Below are 14,921 nucleotides of genomic sequence, written 5' to 3' on the forward strand. Positions count from 1 at the left end.
ACTTGAAGCGCAGCGCGGCCGCCGATTGGCGCACGCGGCGGGCCCGGGGGCGGGGCCCAGGGCCGCCATTGGCCGAGGGCCGCACCTGTCAGCGCCCCGGCCGCCCGCCACCCCGCCTTTGCGTCGCGGGGTCCTAAAGGGCGCGGGCTGCCGGGCCGCGGGGGCGGGGCGGGCGACTCGGGGATGTGGGGGGCGCGCCCCTAGGGTGCCTGTCGCGCTCCTGCGGCTGCGGGGCGGGCTGGCGGGTGCTGGCCGCCCTACCCGAGTCCAGCGTGCGTCCTGTCCCTCCTCCCCGCCAGCACTTGAGGGTGCCCATTTCTGCCGGGAGAGCCCACGCGGCTTCCACATCTGGCGGCTCTGCTTGCAGAGGGTCCCCGGCCGCGGGGTTGGGGGTGGGGGGGAGCGGCTGTGTCCCTGCCGCCAGTCCCGCACCTTCTCTGGAACTTCTGTGCGGCTCAGGTGTTGTGTGTGTGGTGGGGCGGGGGCGCACACACATACCCTCGCCCTCAGCCCTCTCGGGTCCTGGTGAAAATCTGCAAGACCCAGGTGGGCTTGCAGGCATCGCCCACCTGCCCTGGGGCAGGCCCTCGACTACACAGCTCTTCCTCTCGGCCAGGGACACCCGGCCGTGCGAACGCAGCACGAGGCGCCCACCCCGGCCTTGGAGAACCCAGCAGGGCCGCAGGCCTATGAGGCTGGTCACTCTGATCCTGCTGCCCCGAGGCCCTGGGCCGGACGATGCAGGCTTTCTCCTGCCTGCAGCTCTGGGAAATTGGAGGAAAGGGATTCCCTCATCCGGAGAAGGGCACTGGGGAGAGAGTCCAGCCATCACCTCCGTCCCCCATTCGCACTTCACATATTTACAGTAAAAAACACTTCTAAGGACTTTTCGAAGCAGAAAGCGGTCCAGAAGCCCAGCGGCCACCAACGCCAGGCTTTGTCAACAGCTCCACTAGACCTAGTTATCTTCTCCAGACCGATGTGAGAATTCGAGAGGGAGGGAGCTGAGGGTCTGGAAACCTAGCTTCCCCTGCAGGTGAGAGGTGACTAAAGGACAGGAAGGGGCTGTGGGAGGGGCCGAGGACCAAGGGAAAATAAAACACAGGGCCAGGTAAACTTTACAATTAGCAGGTCAGGTTGCTACAGAGAGATTATTAGTGGTAAATGCAGGGACCAAGTCGTTTCCCTTCAAAGGCTTTTTACCCAGGTGAGAGTGGATCACAGTGACTCCTGGCTCCAGGGGTGAGTAGTGTTTCCTTTTCACTGTAACAGGGTAGATCCGAGACCCACAGGACTAGTAGGAAGATTAGGAGGATAGGGGTAGATAAGTGACAGCAACTGGAATAAATGTTACACAGTTTTGCAAGAAACAGTCTTAACTTGTCAGTAGAAGCGGCGGCTTTGACATGGTGTTTATCTTCTCTAGATCATGTCTCTATGGTGGTAAAAGTGCAGTCGTCCTTCCTCTGAGTGGAGAGAGGGGTGGATTCATATCCCTCGAACACCTACTGTGTGCCACAGGCTTTCTAGAATAATCTTACTCCATCCTCACTGTGATGCCTGATGAAGGATTTCTCATCTGTTTCACAGAGGGCAGATTCAAAGAGGTTGAAGCTTTCATCCCAGCAAACTTGTTAAGCCTCGGAGTTTGAAATGAGATGGATCTGACTTCAGGAGCTTCGCCTTCCCCCCTGCTGTCCCCAGCTCTCCCAGCGTCCCCAGCCCTGTTCCCCATCCTGTGTGTTCTGTCTGGGGGAAGGAGGGTTTTACAAGGAGACCTGAGAGTAGCCAGCAGTTCTGGACAAGAGACCTTCACCCTTCGAGGGAGGGTGACTGTCTTTGTTGCCACTCTGCAACACTCTCGATCACTCTTTACAAGGTAGAGTGAGCAAAGAACAAACGAACGTGGCCACCCCTCTGATGGGGGCATTTAGCCCCAGGGCTGGCTGCCTTTCCCCATCTCATCACCTTCCCCTCCTCCACCTGCGCTGCAGGTCGGCTGGTCCTGAGAGCAGCGATTTAGGAGGTTGTGGCAGGGGCATGACTGCAAGGTAAACGTCCCAAAGTAGACCGCCTCTCTGCAACCTGAAATAACCACTGCCAGGGCTATCTTACTTGGTGATGGGGTATGCGGGCTAGACTTCATAAATCACCCCATCTTTAGCAATAAAATCATTCTTTTAAAAAAATATAACTCCTAGAGGACTTCACATTACCATTTTTTTGTTCTACAGTAATTATGCTCCCGAACTCACAGAACCTTCACCTCCACTGGGCTTCTCCTGTGCCTGGACTGGCTGGTAACACTGCCTGAACAGACAGAGTGGACACTGTATGTGGGACCCGGCTTGAACCGGGTCACCTGGTTGCCCTGAGTCCACACCATCTGAACGGCCCAGGTTGCCCTGGGGGCCTCTCTAAATGCAGTGTGATTGCAGATGTAGAAGCTTCTTTATCTTGATGAGTTTTTCTTTGTCTCGAAAAGTCCGGGTTAGACAGAATGGACTCTACATGCTAAAGGACTCTAAAATGGTCACGCACACTGTTTATGTTAAGAATTAGGTAATACAAATGGGAGGTCTCTGTGAAGTCGTATGGGAAGAGAGAGGCAGAGAGATGAAGAGGTCTGGGAGGTTTGGGGTCTTTGTGTGGTTTACGACGTGTGAAGCTGAGCACACGGGTCCTTCCTGTTTCCAGCATCTGTATTGACCCAGCCCAGTCGGCTTTGAAGGTTTGGGGCAGACAGGAGTGGCTCGGTCTGGGGAAGGGCCTCAGCGAGAGATCAAAGGTCTGGTCTGAGCGGTACCCCCGGCCTCAGCCTCTGTCTCCGGTGGGGTGGTGCCGGGGCCACGGGGAGGACCCTCCATTTCCCAGGAGAAGCAGTGTCCGAGGCCTGCCGCACCTCCCATCAGGCCGCCTCCCGACCCTGCCCCTCCTCTCCGGGCGCCCCTTTAACACCGAACAGTGACTGCACCCACCTTCCTCACAAAGAAAGAACTGGAGATGTTTACAAACCATTGCGAAAGAAAGAGCTGTTGTCATCCATGTGTATTCACATGTGGAACGTTATACGTGGAGGTGGGATAAAACCTGTGTATTCACGTGTTCAGATGATGGGAGGCAGGCATCTTTCTTCATCAGTTATATTTTGCCTCCTTCCACGTGAAGGGGGCAGGCACAGCAGAGCAGGAACGTGAGGGCGACTCTATCCCGCTGGCCCTGGGACACAGGCGGGGAAACGACTTTTCCTGGGAACCGCGCTGCCCAGCTCCCCCCACAGCCCCCAGAGCTCGAAGTTTCCAGAGCTGAGACCAGGGCGGGTGCAGGTGATTCAACCTGACCTGCCCAAACCATGCGCTGCCCCCGGGACTAACTCTGCTGAACTCCAGTCGAACCACCACGCCGGGCGTCCTTCAGGAAACAGGCACCACGATGCCGTGTCACCTGCCGGGTCAGGACCTAGGCTTTCAGTGGCAGCGGGACTTGAACGGGGCATTCAGGTTACCCTGCAAAGATGCTGGTGAGGAATCCCTGTAGCTCTGTCAGGGCGGAGGGCAGGAGGGCGAGGCAGGAACCACGTGAGACGCCTGGGGACCGGGCGTGGGAGGGGCTAGGGTCACCAGAGGGCGAGCTGGGGGTGGGGCGGGCCGCGCAGGTGTCCCCCAACCCCCCAGCAGCAGAGCCGGAGAAGGGGGGGCAAAGGTGTCTCATAGTTAGCACGCCCTTTGATTCGCCGACCTCCTCCTAGACCCAGGTTCTCAGCCTGTTAAAGGGACTGGGAAGGGCCCGCAGGACACGCTGGCCATTCCCCACTCCAGGCTGCATGTAGCCCAGTGCCCGGGCTGGAATCCAGCCCACCTCCGGGCATCCCTGGGGTCTCAGTCTGTCCCTTTCCAGCTGACTCAGCCTCAAACCAGGGGCTCATTGCTGAGGGCTTCCTAAGAAGTCCAGAAGATGCTGCAGGGTTTAAATTCCCATCATTGGAACAACCCAGCAAGCTACCAGCCTTCTATTTTTGGAAATTTCCTCCAAACACAAAAACATCTGCCTTACTCTGGGACTCTGGGCAGCCTTCCCGCTTCCCAGGATCCCAGGGAGAAGGGATAGACGCGGGGTATCCTTAGGGTGTTCCCAGCCGTTACAGGTCTCCTCCCACCAGGGAAGGAGAGATATACCCAGGCTTTCTGTTGCACAAATTCGAAGCTCCCAGGTTACAAAGAGAAACAATATTTCCCCCAAAATTCAGGAGCAGGGAGGAAGCTCATTGGAGCCCATTGAAGGGGTAAACAACCCTCAACTGAGATGAGTAGCTTCCCTGAGAAGACCACATTTTGGCCAGAGGATTTAAATTCAATGTAATTTAACTGCAGTTTCACACAGCGGCCTCAACCTCGTGCTGTTGGCAGAAACAAGGTACGTGGCAGGCACACCTGCGAAGCCAGCTTTTTCAGAGCGCAGAGGCCCGCAGAACCCCCCAGACCTGCAGCTCTCGTGAGTGAGTCCTGAAACTGGGTGATTTCTTATTTTAAAACTGAGGACAAGGCTTATCTGCACTGGGAGAGCCCAGCTTTCCGGTCTCCCAGGGGATGTGTCTGGTCCCTGAGGAGCACCTTGCTAAGGTGTTCGGGCCATGCTGACCCACCTCTCCACCCTCAACACCCCACCACCCCCAGGGCGGAGAGGCTACAGAGCCCAGGCCAGCAGGTCTGGCCCTGGGAGGTCAGATGGCACAGGCTGGCCCACCCCAGCCTGGACCCTGACTGCCGAGCCCCAGGCAGGGACCACAACGCAGGGAAGAAGTGCAAACACATGGAAGACGTTGCCTGGGGGCGTTTTAACGCTTCAGTGCATGCACTTTTTAGTGCGGTCTGACTCCAAATTATGGCTAAATAGTAGTGCACTAATGTCCAGATCCACGGTGGGTAATGGCAGGAAGTCGCTGCTAATTGGTCTATTTAGAAGTTGCTGAGGTGGCAGAAGCTGAGGCTGCTGGCCGCTGGGGGTGCGGGGAGGCTGAGAGAGGTGGGTATGGAGGGAAGCTGGACCTCCTGCTGCGCCCGCCCAGAGCTGGGGGATCTTCCCCAGCACGGGCAAAGCTGTCCGGTCAAGTTCATCTCTTTCTGCCCGGCCCCAGCATCTCCTGCCAGGTGCCCACTCAGAGCCCAGGATGGCTCTCAGGCTTGCAGTGGACTTGGGGGGTGTATTTGCAAACAGGAGGCAGCTGGTCTACCAAGGACACCGTCCCTGGGCTTCCCTGCCCCATCACAGCCCCATCCAGGTTTCCTAAACAGGGGTCCGTGGGGTGTGGTCAGCCGGCAACTCCCTGCCTTCCCCCCAGGTGAACAGGGAATGTGTCCCCCGAGAGGAATCTGAGGCCCCGAGGAATCTGAGGCTCCGAGAAGGGCTGGTAGTAAGTGTGGCGGGGGCAGGTTTTCCAGCGCCTCCTCTGCCTGCCAGGATGTCCAAGTGCTCAGTCCTGAGTGCCTCAGGGCACCTTCAAATAGTCATTGTCACTGTGGAAAGTGTACCCATGCCCCCATCTTACAGATGGGCAAACTGAGGCTCTGAGAACACAGGCACTTTGCTCCAGAGCCCACAGCAGAAAGGCTAGGGTCTGCTTCCAGCCCTGCAGTCCCGGGGCCTCACACCGCAGCCTGGTCAGTCGCTCCACGCATCTAATGACCCCTTTTCCCACCGACCTTTGACCCGGCCAGGCTCCTACCTGTGGGACCTGACAATGGCAGGGAGGTGGCATGTTTGCTGCTAAACAACAGAGGACCCGCAGCCCCCCTCTCCCTGACCCGGCTGGCCTGGGGCTTTGCGCGAGCGCTGCACCACGCACACCGCCAAAACCAGGGGCAGGACGGCCGGCGCTCTCGCTGCCTTCCCGCAGTCTCCGGGGCCCTGTGCGGCGGGCAAGATAATTTGGCTAATGAACTCGTTAAACGGCCCCTCGTGACCCGCCTGGCCTCCCCTCGGCCCATCTGGGAAATTCCACTGAAAGGCTGCGGAGGGTCCTGCGCCGCGCCGTCTGTCGCTGTAAGAGGCGCGCACTCGGCGACGCTGCGCCCCTGCATTAAAATAATTACCCGGAGGGACAGGTGGCCCTCTCCCCCGGGCGCATCTGGGCCGCGGGGCCGCTGCCAGGGCTGGGGAGCGGCGGAGGGGGGCCTTCCTGGCCCTCAGCGACGCAGTCGGCCGAGGCCTGAGCCGGGAGGCCGGGGACCGCGCCCCGCCAGGCGCAGGGGAGCGGCCGCCGCGAGAGCGCCTGGCGGGAACGCCGGCCCGGCCGCTAGCCAGAGCGCAGCGGGCGCGGTGAGCACCGCTCCGAAGGCTCGCGGGCGGAGGGGGCGGCTCTCCGTGCGCCTCCGGCCCCGACAGGTCCGGGTTTCCAGGCGGGGTGGCTGGGCAGGAGGCGAGGAGGTGCCCGCTGTGCTGCTAAAAAGAGCGGCGCAGCCCAGGCGCGGGGCCAAGCGTATTGCCAAAAACACATATTACACTGCGACATTCTGTAAATGAGATAATGATACATAAACCCGGATGATAGATGTGACGTGCCTGGGATGTCTTCTCTAAATTAGCTGCTCGCATCGACTGCTAATAATGGTGAGTTTATGAAAGCAATTTCAGTGCAAAATGCGAGAGGGTCTTCTTACTCTAATCAGCCTGCCTTGGTTAATGGATGAGGGGGTCAGGCTGAGAATTATTGACACGCCCGTGCCCTTAACCTGTTTCCCAATAAAGCTGATTAGTTTTTGTCAATTCATCAGCTAACCACTCTTGCCGGAACTGCATCAAAGCCTTATTTGCTCAGGGGAAATCAACAAGTCACAGATCAGCCCCATTCAGGGGGCTGCAGATCCAGGACCGTCCTAGGGCCCAGGTCTACCCCTGAGGACCTTGCACCCACCCCCCGACGTCCAGAGCGGGACTCCCCTAAAGTCTGAGCAGCGGGCCTGGAGGAATACAGCAAAGGCGCCTGGCCTGAAGACGTGCCTCCACTTCCGCTGAGGGCCAGGGAGAGGCCTGCAGCCCAGCGCCTGCCTTCTGTCCACCCTTCTGGGTCCTGGTGCTCCAGGTTTGGAGCAGGTCACGTTGGGGGCGGGAGAGGGATGTCACAGGGGGCGCAGGGCAGAGGGCGTGAGTGAGGGGCTCTCTGCCACACATCCTTCCTGCGTGTGCCCACCAGGGGACCCTGGATGCTGCAGGGTCAGCGCAGGCCCTAGCGTGCCCACTAGAGGCAGAAAGGTGTTCAGGGGCGGGGCTGCCCCTGACCTCAGCCCCGTGGGAGAGGGCACCAGCTGCCTGAGAGTGCACCTGGGGTGGGGCTCAGGCTTGCTGCCTCCGCCTGCGCCCCAGGTGAGCCGGCTGCAGAAGAGGCCCTCCAGGCCTTGGGCTCCCACGGAAAGGAGAGGCAGAGGGGCTTCCTGCTGGACGTGACCTCAGCGCCCTGCTTGCAGGTGGGGGAGGAAAACCTGCGCTGTCGCTTTAAGCCCCCAGGAACCGCAGCCTCCCAGCCCCATCCCCCCTCAATTTAATTTCATTAAAACAGATCATGAATATTTCTATTAAACCTAAAATGAAATATGAAGCCATTTAGACTGCCTGCACCAATCACCCAGATTTATGACTTTTATTCATCACATCAAGAGCTTGGAAAAATGAATTTTCTTCACCCAGGAAGGAAATAAAACCTCAGGCTTGGTCATTTCCAGAAAGCTGTTAATTTGACCATGTGGTAATTACTTTCACAATTAACTGAAATACAAATCAACTTGACAAATCGGGCTAGTTTATATATTAATTAGCCTGCTTAAATTTATTCATTATGAAAAGACAATTTAGGGGGACCTGCGGTGTCTGTTTTATTGCAATAAATTATTGTTAGGAAATGGGTCTAATAAAATATCCTAATATTTAAGGATATTGTATACGCGGGGGTGGGGAGATGCTTTATTGACAATTTCATTTTCCAATTAGTAATTTTGTTGTAATCTATCTGCGAACCGGGGGCTCTCACAGAGGCAGGGCTTTGCTGGCCTGGGCGGACCTAAGCGGCGGTCCGAGCTGCTGCGGGCAGAGACAGGAGCGATTCCGCGGGGAGGGCGGCCGGCGGGTCAGACGGAACGTGCGGGTGTGGGGCACAGACCCCGGCACCAAACCCGGGAGGACGCTGCGCTCGCCGGCCCTCCTCCTCCCAGCGCCGGCGCGGGGGGCTGATTTAATAGAATGTCGATAGAATCATTCGATGCCTTTTAGCTTGTGATCTTTATAAATGTCCCTCTATTAAATTAGAAAATGATTCTCTTCTCGTTTAATTGTATTCTTTCGTTTCTTATTTCCAATTAATTAGTCCTATCGACGTTGCAATATTTTAAGTGACTCGAGTCCGTTTCCAGTTAGAATATATGGGTCAGCACATGCAATTTTATACCCGACAGAACTATATAATGCGGGTTTTAACTACTGGTCCCTCATCTGTCTTGAACATCTGGCCGAAATGGGCCGCCGGGCCTCCCGGCAGCGCCCGGGTCGGTGGGCACCGGGGTCTGCCCGGGCTGGACTCCGCGGCCGGCTCCGCGCCCGGGGCCTTTGCGTGCTCCCGATTTTAACCCTGCCGCCTCGGGCAGCGCTGCAGGGAGGAGCCCGGCGCCCCTCTGGGCGGCTTGGGCCGCGGCCACCCCGCAGGCTCCGGGCGCGCCGGGCGGCTCCCGGGCTCCCCTGTCCACCGCCCTCTCGCTCCTCGCGGCCTTGAAAGGCCTGAACATCGTTTTCAGAAAACGGCGTGGCCGAGTCTGACTGTCCAGTCTCTTGGGCTCTGCGAGGGAGCGATGCCGCCGCCCCGACAGCGGCGTTCCTTCCCCACAACCATCCGACGGCGCAGAAGTTCAGCTTGACGCGGAGGGGGTCCGCCTCTCCTTATTTAACTGATGAATTAACACATTTCTCCCGGGAAGAGGGGGGTGTCCCGCCGGCGCCCCCGCGTCCCCTCCCCCCGCCCCGGGCGGTGGCTAGGGCCCAGCTGGCCTGTTCGAGCCCCCGCCTCGCTCCCACCCCGACCCAGCCCTCACCTCACCTCTGCTCACCCCCACCCATCCCCACCCCTGCTTCCCCCTCCCAGCCTCGAACGCCGGGAACTGGTGCGAGGGGGCCGACCTGCCAGCCGCGGAAGAGGAGGGCGGGGCAGAGCCCACACCGCCGCGCCAGCCCCGGCCCCGTCCGTCCCCACTTGGTGTCCAGGCTCCTGCCCCAGGGTCGGCTTCTCGGCTCCCTGGAGTCCCTGCCGAGCGGGACCTGGCTGGCAGTCACAGCCGCGTCCCAGACCAGGGTTAATGGCAAGCTTCCCCGAACCCCCGCCCCATTCCTGCCTGAGCCTCTCCAGAGACCTCCCTGCCGGCTGGGGCTCCCCAGGCCTCTTCCATTGATAGAAACCTCCCCGGTTTTAAGGCTGGGGTGGGGGTGGGGGTGGTTTCCTCCAGTCAGAGTCCTGGGAGCCCCTCACCCTCTTTGCCCTCCCCTCTCTGGCCACTGCAGATAGAAACCGATTTTGCACATTTCTAGCCAGCTGAGTCTCCCCTCCCACAACTTTCTGGACTGAGATCTCTAGGCACCTCGGGTTTCTTCCCCAGAGGGAGCAGAGATTCCGGTTTCCTCTTCAGGGTCCGTGTCCTAAAGGTGGGATCATGACGCCACTCTGCACAGCAGCCCTGGGGCAGCCTCCTGCCACAGCCTCTGTTGGGGACCGCCTTCTGCAGAAACCTCAAACCCTCTCCTCCAGGCCCAGAGGGGTCCTGCTCTTGGGTCTGCTCGCTGAATGCTGGTGGTGGGGGGGAGCTGGAGAGGGAACTAGAGAATGAACTCTGTAAGTCTGGGCCTCCGAGGCCATGAGAAGCCAGGCCAGAGAAGTTGGGGCCTTGCCAGGGTCCCACCTGCCTCCTGACCCCCAGCTAGCCACCTTTCCGTGAGCCGACCCTCTGGCGAGATCCTGCTCCTAGGGAAAGGCAGGAGCTGGCGCCTGGGGTCTTTCCTGCAGTGGCTTTTTTGAAGGGAGAGGAGGTGCCCATTCCTTCAGCCGCTCTGCCTAAGATGGGAAGGGGGAACCCTTCGGTCTGGATGCTACTGGAAAATCTCCAGTACCAAGCACCACAGTAGACCAGCCTTTCCCAGAGCGTGGACAGGGCAGGCCGTCTCCTTTAATTCACCCTGAATCCTTCTGCTAGGGAAGATCAAACTGTGGTCAGCTCGTCTTTCTGCTTATTAGCCGGATTGTGCACCGACAGGTTGGTGGGAAGAGTCCTTGACGGCAGGAGAACACTAGATGGCAAACGCTGCAGATGTCGGCCTGGCTCCCTGTCCACCCTGGGGTCACAGCCATGCCTGGAGCAAAACAGATGGACTTCATTTTCGTCTCCACTGCTTAGCCTGAACATGGTCAGAGCAGGGCCTGGAGACAGGCCAGCCCGGGGGGCCCGGGAGCACAGGTAACCTCCCCAAGTGGGCTTTCTGCTGGACAAGTGTGTGAGGACACACTCCCTGAAACTGTAGTCTGGAACACCCCTACCGCCCGCAAACATCTCCCGCTGTGGCTGGAGGGGGGCGAGGATCCAGCCTCGTTCCCCTGCCCCAGGTGACACTCACATTTCTGGTGTCTTGGCCCCAAGTCTATTTAACATGATCCAAGTCAGCAAGTCCTCATCAAGCCTCTTGCACAACCAGCTTGATATTGCAGGATAAAGCAGTCGCTTAAAATACCTTTCTGTGCTCAGGAACTTAATTCCTTCTGAGGGGAGGAAAAAGTGTGCACAGGTGAAACAGTCAGAAACACGTCGGAATCCTGCCCCGTGGCGGGGATAGTGCTTGGTGGAGGCGGACCTGCCGCCGGGTCACCTGTGATGGAATGGACCCCAGGTCTGTCTCTCCAGGGTCCTTCTTTTTTTTTTCCCAGGGTCCTTCTAAGGGAAGAACCCCGGCTGCACAGTGAACGGTGCAGGAAGCTTGTTTTCTCTGCGTCTCACAGTGGAAGCATGACTTCTGCTCCAGCTCTGGGCTCTCGTTCTATTACCCATCACCTTGGCATTTTACTTAATTTCATTGGGTCTCAATTTCACCATCCGTGAAAAATGTCTTTTGCCATCCATCCTTAAAGAGTTATTCAAAGTGAATGTATTGAAAGTCAGTCGTGTCTGACTCTTTGTGACCCCGTGGACTGTAGCCCGCCAGACTTGTCTGTCCACAGGATTCTCCAGGCCAGAATACTGGAGTGGGTTGCCGTTTCCTTCTCCAGGGGATCTTCCCGACCCAGGGATCAAACTGGGGTCTCCTGCATTGCAAGCAGATTCTTTACTCTCTGAGTCACCTGGGAAGCCCATAGCCCAAGTTATTAAGAGGCTCATAAAGTCATCAAACAGAAGGGAATGTTTTAGCATTTGTGGTATTTTAGTATGGCGGAAGCCCAGTGGAGAAGTGGTCATTTATGCTGTTGGAGAATCTAGTCCAGCTGCCGTTTGTGGTCTTCAGGTCATTTTACAGGGGAGGAGGTGGAACCTGGGAACTTTGGCTGCTTTGCCCCCAAATCACGCAACCAGCAAGTGGCGGAGGCAGGATCTGAACCGAGGCCTGCATGGACCGAAGCCCCACATCGCCATGCTCAGCCTTGTTCCTGCCACAGCCTGGCGGCCCTCGGCAGAAAGGCCTTCGCATCAGGCGTCTGTCCCCTGTCCTAGCACCTCATGGCGGAGAATGTGCCACCGTGCATAGGGACAGGGTGACCTGTCCGCAGGATGAAGCTTCACGTTTCTGTTGAAAAGCCAAGCGCCACTGCTCTGCCAGCCCCTGGAGTGCTGGAGCCCAGCCGCCAACAGCCTGGGAGCACCGCAGGCACGGAGCGGGGGGGACGGTCAGGACGCACAGAGACGACCACTGCTGCCAACCAGAGAGAAGCCGCGGCCACCAGGGCCAGCCCAGGGGGACGAGCGGGCTCCAGAGCTGTGCCGGGAAGGGAAGGGCGGGCGGCGGAGGAACCTCAGGCCGGTGCCCATTCCACGCATTAGTGCAGCAGAATTAAATCGGGAGGTGGTTCCCAAGACTGGGGGGCAAGGATTAAACAGACAGTTAGAGAGAAAAATGTTGAAGCCCGAAGAAAAGCCCCAGAAATAACGATCAAGAAAATGAAGATCGTAACCAAAAGGGGGAAAAGGGAGAGATGTTCAAGATCTTCGGAATTGGCACATCTTCTGGTGACCCCGGGAAGGGGAGGGGGGCCCATGGGGCCAGCAGGTGGCTTCCTGACGGTCCCCCCCCCCCGACCCCATCTCAGAACAACTCGCCGGGAGACAGGTCCCTCAAGCTGTGGGGAGGTTGTCACCCCTCGAGAGGGCAGGCACCCGGGAACTGACTTAGGCAAGACCTAATAAAACCTGAGGTGGAGGACAGACATTCAGAGCCTGGGGAAGGAGTCAGGGGTGGGCTGCAGGCCAAGGTGACCGAGGCCTGCTGCCAAACGTGAGGTGACGAGCTTTAGTGTTTGTCTGGGGGGCATTAAGATGCCATGAATCATTGACAAGAAACCAAACACCGCTGGATCTATATGACCATTTGGACCTATATTGTTCCAAGTAAAATCAAATTAGAAGCCTTTCCCCAATTAGATTATGCAAACTCTGATTACACGGAACACAAACAGTGATGTTCCCGAACACACGCCGGCAGCCCGCAACTTACACCTCATGCAGCCCAGATGCTCTGGGGCGGCCGGGCTCAACACCGGCTTGTGTCAACACTGTCCCTCTAGATAATAAATATGAGACCCAGCACACACTGCTTTTAATTGCATCGATAAACTGGGATTAACCCCCCAAGGCAGGCTTCACTATTGCAATTAAATGTCCTCAAATAAATTGTTTCCTCAATAAGCAAATGGAAGGGCTGTGTTTGCCTTGAATAATAACAGGTGTAATATTTTACCGGCCCAAGTTAAGTATTAAGTGGAATCGTGCGCAGCCCTGATTTACTCCCTGAGATCGGAAAGTCATTTTTCATACGTCCTGTGCCGCTTCAGTACTGTATAAACAGCTAATAAAGCACTAAATCAACCCAGCCCGACCTTGCATTTCACCTAAAGCCGCCAGGCCTCAGAAACCTGGCACCAAGCATTTTCAGAGCCAGGAGAAGCGCCCCAGGGAAGGAAGCTAGGGGCCACTTTGGGCTTTGCCTTTAGCTTCAGGGTCTCGGAAGTCCAGATTTCTATGAAACCCACTGAGTCATGCGACAGTCCGTGCCACTTTCTGGGGTGCGTGTTCTCCTGGGTTTTCTGGTTGAAGCAGAAGGATCTGGTAAGGGAGCCGAGGTGCCAGGTGTCGTGACCCTGTCCCCTTCACTGGTCACGTGCATAGGGCATTCTTAAAGCCAGGATTCCCCTTGCCCCCAGGAATGCTCACCTCCTGCTTGGTGTTTTAGGGGAGGAGGGATGCACTTTTAAGGCTTTCGATGTCAGGAGGCAGATTTCAGTCGGTGTGTCTTCGAGGGTACTTAGTGTGTTGGGAGTTGGGGGTGCAAGTCACATTAGTTCTCAAATAACAAGGATCCCTTCTTCTAGAATAAAATTGAATAGAGTAATATTCTTCTTCTGTCAAGATGCAGGCCAGCGTTTTCCAAACAGCGAGTGGTGAGTTGTCAGAATGGGGATCCTAGAATGGACTGTTAGTGGTCCATCTAATTTGATCTCTCTGAGTTTGTCTGTGCTTTTCCTCCGAGTCCCAAGATGCCGTTGTTGCCCACTCTTTGCGACCCCACGGACTGCAGCAGGCTTCTGTCCTCCACTGCCTCCCAGAGTTTGCTCACGTTCTGGTGAAATGGTTAGATAGCATCACTGAGTCCCAAAATATACCTAGTAATATCTAGTAATGAGAATTTGTCATCCAAGCATTTTGGTGTTCATTATAGATCTACTTTAATAGGTTTATCTTTATATATAAACTTTCTCTGACTTAGTCTGTTTAAGAAAACTTTGTGGGACTTCCCTGATGGTCCAGTGGCTAAGACTCTGCACTCCCAGAGTTTGACCCCAGATCAGGAAGCTAGATCCCATGTGCTGCAACTAAGACTGATGCATCCAAATAAATAAATGTTAAAAAAAAAAAAATAGAAAACTTTGTAACATGAAAGACCTCTCTCATTCTTCTCTATAGACCTTATTCTTGCATACCAAGCTGAATTTAAAATAATGCATTTCTTTTTAAAAAATCAGTTTAAGACATACTGAGCTTCTGGTGCTCATGAGAGAGAGAACACGCGAGAAGCGCTGAGCTGAGGTAGTTCCACTTCCAACCAGAGACTCTGACAACTTCAGTCAAGGCAGCCTCATGGAGAGAAAAGGCAAGACTTCTATGAAGCTTCCACTACACTGAAGTCATCGAAAGACGTGCCCACCCCACGACTGCCTCCCCTCACGCCTGGAGACCTAGGGATTCTAGGATTCTAGGGATTATTGATTTACTTAAAGAGCAATTTAGGACACATTTTATTAATACTCTCATCATCAACCTCCCCATCACCCTAACCTTTTCAGTCTTCACCATATCGTTCTAAGTGATTACCAAGCCACACTTATTTTTAGTTAGTGAATCTTTCCCACTTATATTACCACAAGGAAAAATGCTTGCTTGGCTCCTACACAGACAAAAAAAAATATGCCTAGGGGTTATTGCATGCCTTAAATATATCAAAATGACCTTCCTTTGAACTGATGCCCTATAACTTAAGAGATGAAGAGAGTTTGGTTTTCCCAATCTATTATAAAGCATTTTTAGGTGATAAAGGATATCAGATGAAGAAGATAAAATGTTTCACATGGAGGACCTCATTCAGAGCATGGATATATCTGCAGATAATTGTAAGCTCCTCAGAATCCTTGATGGGAAATA

This window comes from Muntiacus reevesi, chromosome 6, assembly GCF_963930625.1.
Source record: "Muntiacus reevesi chromosome 6, mMunRee1.1, whole genome shotgun sequence".
NCBI lineage: Eukaryota > Metazoa > Chordata > Mammalia > Artiodactyla > Cervidae > Muntiacus > Muntiacus reevesi.